The sequence below is a fragment of the Danio rerio genome, chromosome 19 (genome assembly GCF_052040795.2).
Source record: "Danio rerio strain M-AB ecotype USA chromosome 19, GRCz13ab, whole genome shotgun sequence".
NCBI classification, from domain to species: Eukaryota; Metazoa; Chordata; class Actinopteri; order Cypriniformes; family Danionidae; genus Danio; species Danio rerio.
In genome coordinates this window covers 9,942,501-9,957,500 of record NC_141039.2, presented here as the reverse complement: position 1 = coordinate 9,957,500, position 15,000 = coordinate 9,942,501, and the positions used below count along the sequence as shown (strand labels likewise).

Genomic DNA, 15,000 nt, shown 5'->3' with positions numbered 1-15,000 from the left:
AGAGTTGTTACATAAGTGACAAAAGGGCTCTGATTTTCTTTTAATTTTAAATAACAGGTAGGGGGAGAAAGCAGCATTCTTCAAAATATCTACTTTTGTGTTTGAGAGGAACGCTTAGGGGTGAGGGAGAATAAATGATCATTCTCATTTTTGGGTGAACTGTCCCTTTAAAAGCTTTCTTCTAGTTCTTATATGATTATTATTGAAGGACATCATGATACGTGATGGAATATTTGTGTTCAGTTTTCAGTGTTATTTCTCCATAATGTTGCAGGACTATTTAGATTGAATAAAAATGCTACAATTTATCAGATATTATATTATTTGCTACATTTTATTTCCATTTTATGAACATCTATTATTATTGTATCTGTTTTTCAATAAAATACTGAGTTTGTCTATATTGATTCAGTGCTGCTTTATTTTTAATATCCATACTAAATTGCCATTTTTGTGAGAGATTAGTTTTTACATCCAATTCTTTGTGGACGTATTAATAAATCTTTTGTGTTCATATTAAATGTAGAATTTAGTGTTTGGCTAAAAGAAAAATAGCTGGTAACTGATGTTCATTGACTTCCATTATACATTTGTTCCTGCTACTCAAGTCGATGGGTCAGAGAAAGCAGCATTCTTCAAAATATCTACTTTTGTGGCAGAATAAATGATCATTCTCATTTTTGGGCGAAATGTTCCTTTAAAAGCTTTCTTCTAGTTTTTATATGATCATTATTGAAGGACATCATGATACGTGATGGAATATTTGTGTTCAGTTTGCAGTGTTATTTCTCCATAATGTTGCAGGACTATTTAGATTGAATAAAAATGCAAAAATTCATCAGCTATTATTATTTGCTACATTATATTTTAATTTTATAAGCATTTATATTATTATAGTAAATGTTTTACAAGAAAACACTGAGTTTTTCTATACTATAATATGTAAGGATTGATTCAGCGCTGCTTTATTTTTAACATCAATATTAGCTTGTCATTTTTGAGAGAAAATAGTTTCCACATGCATTTATTTTGAGAAACTTATTAATTTTCTTTGTGTTTATATTAAATGTAGAATTAAGTGTTCGGCTAAAAGAAAAATAGCTGGTAACTGATATCCATTGACTTCCTTTATACATTTGTTCCTGCTACGCAATTCTATGGATCAGAGAAAGCAGCATTCTTCAAAATATCTACTTTAGTTTTCGAGAAAAACGCATAAAGGTGTGGCAGAATAAATGATCATTCTCATTTTTGGGTGAACTGTCCCTTTAAAAGCTTTCTTCTAATTTTTATATAATTATTATTGAAGGACATCATGATACGTGATGGAATATTTGTGTTCAGTTTGCAGTGTTATTTCTCCATAATGTTGCAGGACTATTTAGATTGAATAAAAATGCTAAAATTCATCAGATATTATATTATATGCTACATTTTATTTCCATTTTACGAACATCTATTATTATGGTATCTGTTTTACAAGAAAACACTGAGTTTTTCTATACTTAAACATGTAAGGATTGATTCAGCGCTGCTTTATTTTTAATATCAATATTAGCTTGTCACTTTTGAAAGAAAATAGTTTCTACATGCATTTATTTTGTGAACTTATTCATTTTTTTGTGTTTATATTAAATGTAGAATAAAGTGTTTGGCTAAAAGAAAAATAGCTGGTAACTGATATTCATTGACTTCCTTTATACATTTGTTCCTGCTACGCAATTCTATGGATCAGAGAAAGCAGCATTCTTCAAAATATCTACTTTTGTTTTCGAGAGAAACACATAAAGGTGTGGCAGAATAAATGATCATTCTCATTTTGGGTGAACTGTCCCTTTAAAAGCTTTCTTCTAGTTCTTATATGATTATTATTAAAGGACATCATGATACGTGATGGAATATTTGTGTGCAGTTTTCAGTGTATTTTCTCTATATTGTTGCAGGACTATTTAGATTGAATAAAAATGCTAAAATTCATCAGATATTATATTATATGCTACTTTTTATTTCCATTTTACGAACATATTTATTATTATGGTATCTGTTTTACAAGAAAACACTGAGTTTTTCTATACTTTAACATGTTAGGATTGATTCATTCAATAGGATTGAATTAGCTTGACGTTTCTGAGAGAAAATAGTTTCTACATGCAGTTTTTTTGTGAACGTATCAATACATTTTTTCGAGTTTATATGAAATGTAGAATTTCGTGTTGGGCTATGAAATCAAGACTGTCATTAAAAGTGTGTTCTGTTTCGCATGAGATGACGGCGTTCTGTTAAAACCGTGTTTGTTATAAAATGGGAGATGGGTTGAGCTGCTGAAAGAATAAGCTAGAAAGAAAGGAGATTGGAAAGAGAGTGGAATATATTGGGGGTGGGGTGGCGTGCAGGTTGATTACGGTCGCAGGTCTTGTTGCCAGGAGACGGCTGGGACAAGGGATGCTGGGTTGCTAGGGAACCAGCTCAATGCAATGGCCAGCATTGCATGATGGGTACAGAGGCGAGATTGAGAATAGTCTTTGTGTAGATACACACCTAATTTAACATCTGCCGCCACACGCACGCACTGACAAGCCGCAAGAGAGATCCTCTTGAGCTAGCTTGAGTGCAAATCACACACACAGTCATTCTTTCCATGCTCAGGGAAACTTGGGGAGTAAGAACAAACAGCATGTGAAGTGTGTGCGAGAAAAATGTGAATTGTGATTTTTTTTTTCTGAGCTCTTATGAGTCACCGGCTGATTTACGAAAGATTTTTGTTTTGGTCATATTGTGCGTGTGAATGGAAGAGACATATTTGGGTGTGTCTTCACAGGTTGAACATTTTGCTCCTATATGTGTACAGGATTTGCTCTGCGCGGAGGGTGGCGGCAGAGTAAATGTCAGTTGATTGAATAATCTATGGATTTAATATCCTATAATCCCAGTGAAATCCCTGGCTTGAGATCAAGGCGGAGATTAAGTGTGTGTGCTCATCATGTCAATGGAACCGTGACCTGCGTTTATAATGGCGTGCGTGGAGAAACATTACATTTCCCATTTTCTTCTGTTTTTGTCTATTTTTGTAAGCATATGATTGCATTTGCCTGCTGCAGCACAGATTGAGGGATTATGTTTATTTGTGTATTGATGTTTTGTATGACAAAGTGACACATTTGTGGTGTATTGGGGCTCGGTGAGTGTTTGAGCATTAATAATGTCACTTGGACAACAAATCAGCAGACAAGAATGCTTTTTTTGTATTAATAATACAGCTTTTCCACCACAGGAAAAAAAATATATATATATATATATACAGTATATATACACACACACACACACACACACACACACACACACACACACACACACACACACACACACACACACACACACACACACACACATATATATATATATATATATATACACACACACACACACACACACACACACACACACACACACACACACACACACAGTTGAAGTCAGAATTACTAGCCCTTCTGAATTATTAGCGCCCCTGTTTATTTTTTCACCAATTTCTGTTTAATGGAGGGAACATTGTTTCAGCACATTTCTAATCATAATAGTTTTAAAAATTTATTTTTAATAACGGATTAATTTTATCTTTGAAATGATGACAGTAAATAATATTTTACTTGATATTTTTCAAGACCCTTCTATACAGCTTAAAGTGACATTTAAAGGCTTAACTAGGTTAATAAGGTGAACTAGGCAGGTTAGGGTATTTAGGCAAGTTATTGTACAACGATGGTTTGTTCTGTAGATTATTGAAAAAAATAGCTTAAAGGGGCTAATAATTTTGTCCCAAAAATGTTTTTAAAAAATGTATAACTGCTTTTAATGTAGCCGAAATAAAACAAACAAGACTTTCTCCAGAAGAAAAAATATTATCAGGCATAATGTGAAAATTTCCTTGCTCTGTTAAACATCATTTGGGAAATATTTAAAAAAAAAAAAAATCAAAAGAGGGCTAATAATTCTTATATATATACATTATACTTTATATTTTAACAATAATTGTATTTTTTATGACACTGTTATACTCTGTTTGTTTTCAATGGGTTAAAGTAAAGAAAAAAGACTGTCTACCATTTCTCTTACTTTTATACTATTCAGGAGCCATGTGCACCCACTGACAGGGTAAAATCTGCTTCTCTCTGTCTTTCAAGTTCCAAGCAAACCTGAATGGCAACACATTTTAGATATGTAAATAGCCTATGTAATATATTAGCATAATCAGAATAATAAAATAATCAGCAAATGAAAAATAAATGACAGAAAAAGGAATATAAATAGACAATATCTCTAAAATTTAATATAATTACAAAATTAAAAGTCTTAATTCAGATTAGAGAATAATCTGTCTCTCGCGACTCTGCACGTGCAGTCAGCTGCGAAGCCAAGCGAAAGTAGGCTTAAGTAAAAAGGCAGTGTAATAATGCATATGAGCTTTGGAAAGTGAAGGCAAAATTTGAATTAGGAGATTTTAGGAGATTTAGAAACCCAAAAAGGCATGTCCCTCTGGGTCTTGAGACTGTCTGAGTGTTGACAGGTCTCACGCACACAGAACAAAACTGAGTAACTGAGATAACTGAGAGAAAACTACTTACTTAATTGCGGATGTTTGGTTCTATTGGGCGGATACAAAAAAAGTGTAAAAAGATGTTAATAATTGTAAAACAAATGTGTATATATACTTTGGCAGCTGTTTATATATATATATATATATATATATATATATATATATATATATATATATATATATATATATATATATATAGAGAGAGAGAGAGAGAGAGAGAGAGAGAGAGAGAGAGAGAGAGAGAGAGAGAGAGAGAGAGAGAGAGAGGAGAGGTATATTAAACAAATAAGACTTTTTCAGAAGAAAAGATATTATCAGACATACTGTGAAAATGTCCTTGCTCTCTTAAACATCATTTGGGAAATATTTTAAAAAGAAAAAACCAAAGGAGGGCTTATAATTTTGACTTAATCTGGATATATTATAAACATCATTAAAACAATAAATAATATCCTTAATAATGTTTTCTTTTTACAATATTTCTAAAAGCATAAATGCAGCCTTGTTGAGCTAAAACCTACTAAAACCCCACAAACCACGAATGTATGACTAGTATTATGTGCAGCAGAGTTGCTTTAATGAATATAAGGCAGTGAAATGACCCCTGTAATTATCCCACAGTGGTTATAATGATTTTCATTGGCGGCGAGGGTTTGTGGAATACAACAGGTTTCTTTCGCCCTGGACTATTGAGAGTCTTCACTGCCTCTGTTGCTTTGGCAACCGCAGCAGTTACACCCGCTACTTTTATCTGTCATTCTCTCTCTCTCTTTACTTTCTCTTCTCATAAATATATTCTCAAAGACTCACTTTTCATCCGTTCGATCCTTCCATCGCCGTTTCCCCTCCTTCTTTCTCTCTTGTCCTTTTTTTTTTCATCCCCATCACTACCTTCCCCTCCCGTCCTCGTCGTCCAGGGCAACCTTGTTTACCTGCTGGGTAGCTCGTTTCGCCGTTGTCATAGTGACAGAGGGTTGGTTGCCGTGCCGACCTGAAGTGGCAGTGCCACGACTCTCTTTCTCTCTCTCTCTCTCTCTCTCTCTCTCTCTTCCACTTATTCCCGTCTCTCGTCCTTTTGTACCCTTTCTCCTCACCTTTTCTTTTTTGTTCTCCATCTCTTGTTTTTCCTTTTTGTAATCCTTAAAGCTCCGTGACTCATCACAGTGTAAGAAAAAACAAACTCCTCAAGGATTTCCGTGGTGTATCTGTGCCGCCCCGTTCATCAGAACAGAAATGATGGTGTTCTCTGTATTTTTATTGATTCATCTTTTCAGTTTGATCTGTCTGTTGCTTCATACATGTTAAATCTACTTGAGCTGCTCCTTTGTCTCCTTGATGTGAGTTGGCTCCTTTCCGAAAATGAAACTAAAATGGCATTGTCATTAACCTAATCCATTTTGCGGACCATTTCAAAGTGCTCATGCAGTCAACAGTTGGCCAGCAACCCGCTGTGTGGTGTACACTCTCGAAAATAAAGGTCAAAATAAGGGGGTTTACGGCATGATGGCACGAGACAACCTTTGCGTGTTCGTTCGGTTCTTTAGAAAATCTGTTCAAAGAACCCAGGAGGTCTGCACTTCTCTTTTTTGATGGATCAATATGTTGATTTAAATCTTTTAAAGGAACAGTTCACCAAAAAACAGCATTTCTTTCCCCCTCATTTGTTCACTGTCATGAATGTGAACTGTTAACGTTGAGCTCCAGACTATACTATACTATTGGTCATAGTCTTTATGCTGTATATCAAGTCTTCTGGTTCTGTTAGAGAATTGTAAAGGGATAGTTCAGCCATCATTTATTCTTCCTCACATATTATAAACCTATTTTTTAATTATGTTGAACACAAAGAAGATATTTTGAAGAATGCTGGTTGCTGGCACCCATAGTTTGCCTACTTTTCTAAGTCGATGGATGCCAGCAACCAGCATTCTTCAGAATATCTTTTTTACAGCCTGATGGCACAAGAGCTTTGCACGTTCGTTCCAAAGAAGGAAGTCTGCACTTTTCTTTTTTTTTTGATGGATCAATATGTTGATTTAAACGTTTTAAAGGAACAGTTAACCAATAAATGTTGTTCTTTCCTCATTAGTTCACTGTCATGAATGTGAACGGTTGACGTTGAGCTCCAAAAAATGATATGAAGTACTTGTTTGCTGTATATCAAGTCTTCTGGTTCTGTTAGAGAATTGTAAAGGGATAGTTTAGCCATCATTTATTCTTCCTCATGTAGTTTAAAATCTTTTTTTTTATTCTTTTGAACACAAAAAAAGGATATTTTGAAGAATGCTGGTCGCTAAGCTGATGGGCTCCAGCAACTAGCATTCTTCAAAATATCTTCTTTACAGCCTGATGGCACAAGCGTTCGTTTGGTTCTTTTGAAAATCTGTCCAAAGAACCCAGGAGGTCTGCACTTGTGTTTTTTGATGGATCAATATATTGATCTAACAGTACACCAAACAACGTGATTCTTTCCTGAATTGTTCTCTGTCATGAAAGTGAACGGTTAACGTTGAGCTCCAAAAAATGCTATACTATTAGTCATAGTTAGGCCCACACGGAATCTGCGCGTGCAGAATTCCACAGATTTTCCACAGAATTTCCACAGAATTCCACAAATTTTAGGCAGATTTCTGCAGTTTTTTAGCCCATTATAAATTCTGTTTATTTACTTGAGTACAGTTTTTATTCAGTAATTTATTACTTTTTATTTAATATATTAAAGTGTAAGTTATGATACTCTGCTGGATACTCCCAAAATAATTCCGCAGAAATCCGCATATTTTTACCAAAATTCTCAGCAGAAGTAGCAAAAAACGTCCGCAGATTCCATCTGGACCTAGTCAAAGTCCTCATGCTGTATATCAAGTCTTCTGGTTTTGTTAGAGAACTGTAAAGGTATAGTTCAGCCATCATTTATTCTTCCTCACATAGTTTGAAACCTTTTTTTTTATTCTGTTGAACACAAAAGAAGATATTTTGAAGAATGCTGGTTGCTTGCACCCAAAGTTTGCCTAGCTTCAAAAATGCTATACTATTAGTCATAGTACTTGTTTGCTGTAATTTATAAATCAAGTGGTTTTGTTAGAGAATTATAAAAGGATAGCTCAGCCATCATTTATTCTTCCTCACATAGCTTTAACCTGTTAGCCAGCACTCACTTTTGGGTATTTACACCTATCTAACTTTAAATATTATTATAAAAGCTATACATTATGAAGTCATGAGAAAAATAAATTGTATTGTGTTCGATATTTGTTTTTCTATATACAAGCACAGGGAAACAGTAATGGAATGACACAGAAAAAATATGTCTTGAAAGCAAAGTGTCTCATGAGTTTATATTTCAAATTTGAGTAAGATAGTATGCAAAATGAGATTTCTGTCAAAAGTTTTCCGAGAGTAAATCTGTGTCCTTTTCTCCCTCGTCGTCAGATGCATTTTCTAAAAAAAAAAAAAATGTGAAAAAAAAATGCACTGCACTAAATATTTTGTTATTTCATAAACAACTATATGAAATTAGTCCTGGAGCAATTCGTAAAAGTAATAGGTCTAACCCCACACATCTCCTGAGTATAAGTTTTTAATTTGATGCCAATATCATGCAAAATGAAATTTCTGGAATTGTTTTTCTGAGACAATGTTGTGTAATTTCTACCCTCTCCTTGTTTGTCAGGAAGTAGTCTGATGATCACACATGTGCTGAAGGTTTCTAACAACTGTTTTAGTCTTTTTACACACAACTTCTTTTTAAAACCTTTTTTAAAATTCTGTTGAACACAAAAGAAGATATTTTGAAGAATGCTGGTTGCTGGCACCCATAGTTTGCCTACTTTTCTAAGCTGATGGGTTCCAGCAACCAGCATTCCTCAAAATATCTTCTGTAAAGCCTGATAGCACAAGACAACCCTTGCATGTTCGTTCAGTTCTTTAGAAAATCTGTTTTAAATAACCTAGAAGATCTGTGCTTTTCTTTTTTGATGGATCAGTATGTTGATTTAAACGTTTTAAAGGAACAGTTCACCAATAAATGTCGTTCTTTCCTCATTAGTTAACTGTCATGAATGTGAACGGTTGACGTTGAGCTCCAAAAATGATATGAAATGAAGTCTTCTGGTTCTGTTAGAGAACTGTACAGGGATAGTTTAGCCGTCATTTATTCTTCCTCACATAGATTTAAACCTTTTTTTTTATTCTGTTGAAAAAAAACAAATATATTTTGAAGAATGCTGGTTGCTGGCACCCATAGTTTGCCTACTTTTCTAAGCCTATGTGTTTTATTCGGCTTTGTAGTAACAGCTTTAAATGAAACAATAACGAGACCTTTGTCAGCTGTCTGGATTGTCTTAATGAATTTGTTTTTGAGAGGAAAGAGTGCAGCTGCATTTGCATGTTCACATAAATGTTCACATGTCAGCACTGGCAACATGATGTTGTTACACTGCAAAGCATGCTTTTTGTCTTTGTTTTTGTCTTATTTCTAGTCTAAAAATCTAAATATTCTTAAATCAAGAAGCCTTTTCTAGAGAAACAAACCATATTGTCTTGTTTTAAGAAATAATATGTCAAAATTAAGTGATTTTTATTTTTTTTTACTTAAAACAAGCAAAATAATCTGCAAATGTTGTAAGAAAAATAATCTTCTGTCAAAAGAAATAGCAAGATTATTTTGCTTACCCCATTGGCAAATAATTTGCTTGTTTTAAGGAAAAACTCACTTCCTTTTGACACATTATTTCTTAAAACAAGACAATATGCTGTCCGTGTGGCACGATGGCTCAGTGGTTAGCATGTTGACCTCACAACAAGAAGGTCGCTGTTAAGTTGATCGAGTCCCAGATGGCCCACTTGGCATTTCTGCGTGTAGTTTGCATGTTCTCCCTGTGTTGGCGTGGGTTTCCTCTGGGTGCTCCGGTTTCCCCCACAGTCCAAACACATGAGGTACAGGTGAATTGGATAAACTAAAATGTCCATAGTGTATGAGTGTGTGTGTGAATGTGTGTAAAGATGTTTCCCAGTTCCGGGTTATGGCTGGAGGGGCATCTGCTAAACGGTCACCTGTGTAGCGCCACAACCGACTAACATCCTTCCCAGGTCCTAATGCCCAGCTGGTAACCAGACCGAATAATGCAAAAGTTAATGTAAATACCTGTGTTTCAGGTAAATGAATGTAAAATAAGGAATGTGAAATAAAATGCTTGATCTTGTTTGATAAATGAGATCAGCATTCTGAGGTGAACTTTTACCCATTCTCCCCAAATCTTAATTCCCACCGGGTAACACTACTGATTCACTATAGACCAGAAAAATGACTGTAAAATAAAATGCCTAGTCTTGTTTGATATATCGGTCAGAATATATGATGAAAGGGTTGACTTATTGACTGTGACACCAGTCACACAGAGCTTAATTCAGGATCTGCTTATTAATCCTTTTTCTTCCCAGTATCACTCCTAAGCAGCCTCCCACTGGGTCCTAGTGCCTGCCACTTGAGTAATATATTCAGGGGCTGCTGTGTCACACTAATACAAATGCTAGGAAAATAAAATTCTAGTTATATCTACGAACAGAACATGAGTTTCGGCCTTAAAACCACAAGTCTGATTTGAATGTCTTTATGCGTAACACATCTCAAACCTGACCCTGTAAACTAACCTGTGTAGATTAACATTTGAAATCGACATCAGCCAAAAAGAATTTGAAAATATCAGCAAAAGGCCAATATTGTGCATCCCTACTGTACTTATCAAGAAATAAAAATTATTTTCATATCTGAAGCATCTTATTTTAATTATGATGTCTCTTTTTGTTGATCTTCTGGAATAACTAAACTACTATATCGCGAAATATACTGTTTAGTCAAATATGTTCATAGTTGAACTCTTCATTATCAAACTATTTGCCACTTTCAACAATTCAGTTCAATTCCTTTACCAGTTTTCCACTGTTTGGCATAGATATCATTCAGCCATCTCAGGTGAATCAAAAGCCTTTGTTTCATTAACTTTGACCGTCACGATGAACTTTGAGGGGAAACGAAATCCACATCTCACCTTGTTCTCCCTGCATTTTTTTCGTATGCTGTCAACCCTTTGTCTCTGTTTCATTATGTCGGCTGCAAGATCAGGAAAGATATGTATCGTTGTGCCATCGTATTGCAGGGGTTTCGATCCTGCCAAACGTAGAATGCTTTCTTTCGATTGGTAATAATGAACTCGAACAATAAATGCCCAACGTCCCTCATCTCTTGATGGTTGTGGCGGTCAGTGTGCCCTATCAATTTTCACTGACCTTTCGAGGTTCCATTCACAGAGTATCTGTTCTAAAAGTTTGGTTCCCTCTTCTCAACAACTTCCTTAATTCCGAATAATTAAATGTTTTGCCATCGAGATCTTGATCCTAAATAACATCTTTTCCTGAAGTTTTCCACACTCAGGCCCCGTTTACACTAGTACGTTTTAGTTTTAAAACGGCGTTTTAGAATGAAAACGATCCGCGTCCACACTCGCGTTTTACCCAGCGTTTCTGAACTGCTCTCCGTCCACACCAAAACGCTGAAAACGCACATCACGTGACCACACAGACGCTCTCGGGCAAGCGCTGCAGCCCATGTACCCAGATGAGAGCTCTGCTAGTCGGACTTCTCATCAAGCATCTCCCGCTGGATCTAATCTCACTATATTTATTAAACGGGATATTTCATTCATCTTGTTGTCTTTATCTAACGACATATTCCCTGACTTTGGGCATTGGAATCTATTACTTGTTCTCAGGTAACGTGTTTTGGCTGAGCGCAAAGATAAGTTAATGATTAATGTAACCACGTACATTCTGTATATTGACTTATCGCTTGCCTTTATTTCCTATAATGTATAAACTTATTGTATGTTATACTTTTAAAATGGCCATTATCGATTCTTAAAACTGATACTCAGCAAAAGAGAGGGGATGTTTCGTATTTTCACTGAAATTGAAAGGAGGCAGTTGTTATCAGCTCCGTTTTGTTATAAATATCCAGACAGTGAAGATGACGCTCATCTTATACAGCACGGCGCCTTATCATGTCTGCTGTCTAAGTTGCTAATATTAAAATGAAAATAGGCAGTTCCTTAAATCATGTTTACATTTTATTGTTGAGAAAGTGAAACAACGAAGCCAGGGTGATGTGAATGAAGTTATAAAGTACACTGTTCCCTTTGAAGATTTACCCGTGTCCTCGGTATAGTCTGCTTTTCCATATCAAACTGAGAAGAAGAGACTGCAGCCTTGATCAAACTTGCGAAGTCTGAACTTACACGGAGAAGATTCAGGACTGAACTGTGTGTTAGGCTACTTAATATTCAGGAAAAGCCCCAATCAGAGAGGCGAACGTCTGCAGCCCCGCCTCCGTTTTCAAATGTCTCCGTTTTCCATCATCCACACTGAGACGGAGCAGCAGCGTTTCAAAATGAAAGCGGCCTCTCCAGCGTTTTCGAAACGCTCCGTTTTCGGCGCTCGAGAACTCCGGCGTAGTGTGGACGGTTGGCGTAACCGTAGCAAAACTTATGCGTTTTCAAACTAAAACGCATTAGTGTAAACGGGGCCTCAGTCTCCAGGTGTGCGCATTGTTTCTCCAGCAATTCAGTGCTCTTGAATTTTAGCCGCCTCTGTTTCAGCCACCCTGGCAGAGTTATTAGCGATACACTCACCTCGGAAAATGTAGATGAAAGAACATCAATGGAGCTGTTCAGATTAGCAATAGCTCCTATAATTTCTTTATTTGTTCCATCTGTAAAGGCGGATTTCTACTTCTGCGTCAAGCGTACGTGTATGGTCTGGCGCAGCCTTTGTGCTGTCGCATACCCCTTACTGTGGCTGACGCTGACGCTGACGTGCACCTCTCAAATAATCTAACTACACGTGGCAACAATGTGTAGCGCAAGCTCTGTGATAGGACCGCTTGGTATCTGTGACCAGTGTGGATTGGACTGAGAGCCGCGCAAACTTGTTGGAGCAAGTGTTTTCAAGTGTGGAGTCCTGTAAAGGAGCTCCAGAGGGAAATTTTACTTTTTAATTAAAGTTTTTGCACGTCCTCCGGTTCCCACCTCAGAATGAGCAAGTTTTAGCTACTTGTAGCGTTCAGAAAAAACAAAACACCCGTGAAGAAACTCAACATAGTGGAACAGTGGAACAGCTAGCTCTCTGCAAGTCTCACATAGTCCCCCTACTGAAGCTAAGCAGGGCTGCGCCCGGTCAGTACCTGAATGGGAGACCACATGGGAAAGCTAGGTTGCTGCTGGAAGTGGTGTTAGTGAGACCAGCAGAGGGCTCTCAACCTTTGTGGGCCCTAACACCCCAGTATAGTGAAGGGGACTCTATACTGCTCAATGAGCACCGTCTTTCGATGTTTAACCAAGGTCTCTCAGTGGTCGTGAAAAATCCCAGGATGTCCTTGGAAAAAGAGTGAGGTTTAACCCCGGCATCTTGGCCAAATTCGTCCACTGGCCTCTGTCCATCATGGATTCCTAACCATCCTCATATCATAATTGGCTTCATCATTCTGTCTCCTCTCCACCAATCAGCTGGTGTGGTATGCTGGTCAATATGGCTGCCGTCGCATCATCCAGGTGGATGCTACACACTGGTGGTGGATGAAGAAAATCCTCCCAATGTGTAAAATGCTTTGAGTGTCTAGAAAATTGCTATATAAATGTAAGAAATTATTATTATTATTAACATTACCTACTTCCAGCTGACGTTTCCGAAGTGGTATTGCAGAGCAACACAAACAGCATGCAGAAGTATAAATGCACGACAATGTCACAGCAATCAATCGACACAAAAGTATAAATCAGCCTTTCGCCTTGTTGCGTGTTTCTTTTGCTTCACTGCCATTTTTTTGTTTTTTCCGAACAAGTTTTTTTGTACTTTTAAAAGACTTTAACGCAGGGGTCTCAAACTCGCGGCCCGCGGGCCATTTGCGGCCCTCAGTGCAATATTTTGTGGCCCGCGCCGACCGCTGTACACTGACAGAATCAGCGGAGTGGAGAGAGAGAGCGCTCCCCGCTCCGCTGATTCTATCCGTACACAGCGCGCTTGTCACTCAATGCGCGTTGTCGCGCGCGTTCTGATCAGCTGATCGCGCGCGTACTCAAGAGCGGTGTTATCGCGCGCCTACTGAAGGGCGGGACCGAGGGTGTGTCGCGTCGCGGGGGCACTTTTGATCATTTTGGAAGGGCACTTTCTATGCAAGACTAAAAAGGGCATGTGCTCTGCACAGGTTGAGCCCTATGTGTGCACATGCCTGCCCTGCATCTTATATATATTATCAGCCTGATCTCACGAATTAGATCGTACGAATTCATACGAATTAGCCACTAAATGAAAAAGTTACGAATTGCCGTGAGATTGTGTTGATATTATAGGTAGATACAGACCGGTACAGACTGATGTGACTGGAGTGGGGTGGGGGTGTTTTATTTATACATATATACGCCTTTTTTTAGGTGAGGGAATGGAAGTTTTGAGTTCCCCCACTTTTTTCCCTAGGACTTCAATAAGTCAAAGTACAGGTCTAGACTTAATGATGATCATCTTCAAGCCATACTGAGGGTCTCAACTGCTTCCGCTCTAAAGCCAAATGGTTCAAATTTGTGAGAAGAAGGGCTGTCAAGTCTCTGGCAGCAAGGAGTAGGCAAAAGATGCCATGTTCAGAAGAACTGTTCATAATCTTCACTCAATGTTCTATTAATGTTCAGGACACTTCATGTTCAGAAGAAATAATTAAAACTGTTAATAATGACATTTGAGGACTTTTTTGTGAAATCCCTTATGCGGCCCAGCCTCACCCAGACTTTGCCTCCTGCGGCCCCCAGGTAAATTGAGTTTGAGACCCCTGCTTTAACGTATTTATTTATATGAAATTATAAAGATTAGCGGAGAGCTCTTGAAAACACGTCTACTCAATTTACTGCCGGAAGTGCGCCCTGAAATATACTGTTATCTGAAATACATTTTTAGTCATACCACCAACTCCAAATAAAGTACACTGTAAAGCAAATGCTGCGTTCCACACTATTGATTTGTGTTGGGGCAACATGAAGGAATTAAGCTAGCTTATTTGTTTTAGCATATTTAATCGAATTGAACACAAAACAATTAAGTTGTCCCTTCAAAAACTTAAACTGTTGTTTAAGCTCATTTTAAATAAATAATTTGAGCAAACAGCAAACATCATGTTTTCATTGTATACAGCGTGTTCGACTCTGTACCGTACTCTTGTGTATGAACTAAATATGGAGCAACTGCCCCTCAATACAATGCTAAAAACCCCTCAAAAGTTACTTTCCCCTCCAATCCTGGTGTTTTCCGAAGATAAACAAAGCAATTTGGGCAAATCAGATTGAAGCCCTGCAAAACAAGCTCTCACCGCC

At 37.2% G+C, this 15,000-nt stretch overlaps 1 protein-coding gene and 1 long non-coding RNA gene across 8 annotated transcripts in view; one reads left to right on the top strand and one right to left on the bottom strand.

The window, feature by feature from the left end:
* celf3a (cugbp, Elav-like family member 3a) overlaps positions 1-15,000 on the top strand; it is an 80,178-nt gene that overhangs the window by 31,333 nt on the left and 33,845 nt on the right.
* Positions 6,211-8,789, bottom strand: LOC147832466 (uncharacterized). The gene is made up of 3 exons (XR_015516521.1): positions 7,341-8,789; positions 6,686-7,291; positions 6,211-6,259 (listed from the first exon to the last, which is right to left on the bottom strand). It is a non-coding gene; the product is annotated as an uncharacterized LOC147832466 (long non-coding RNA).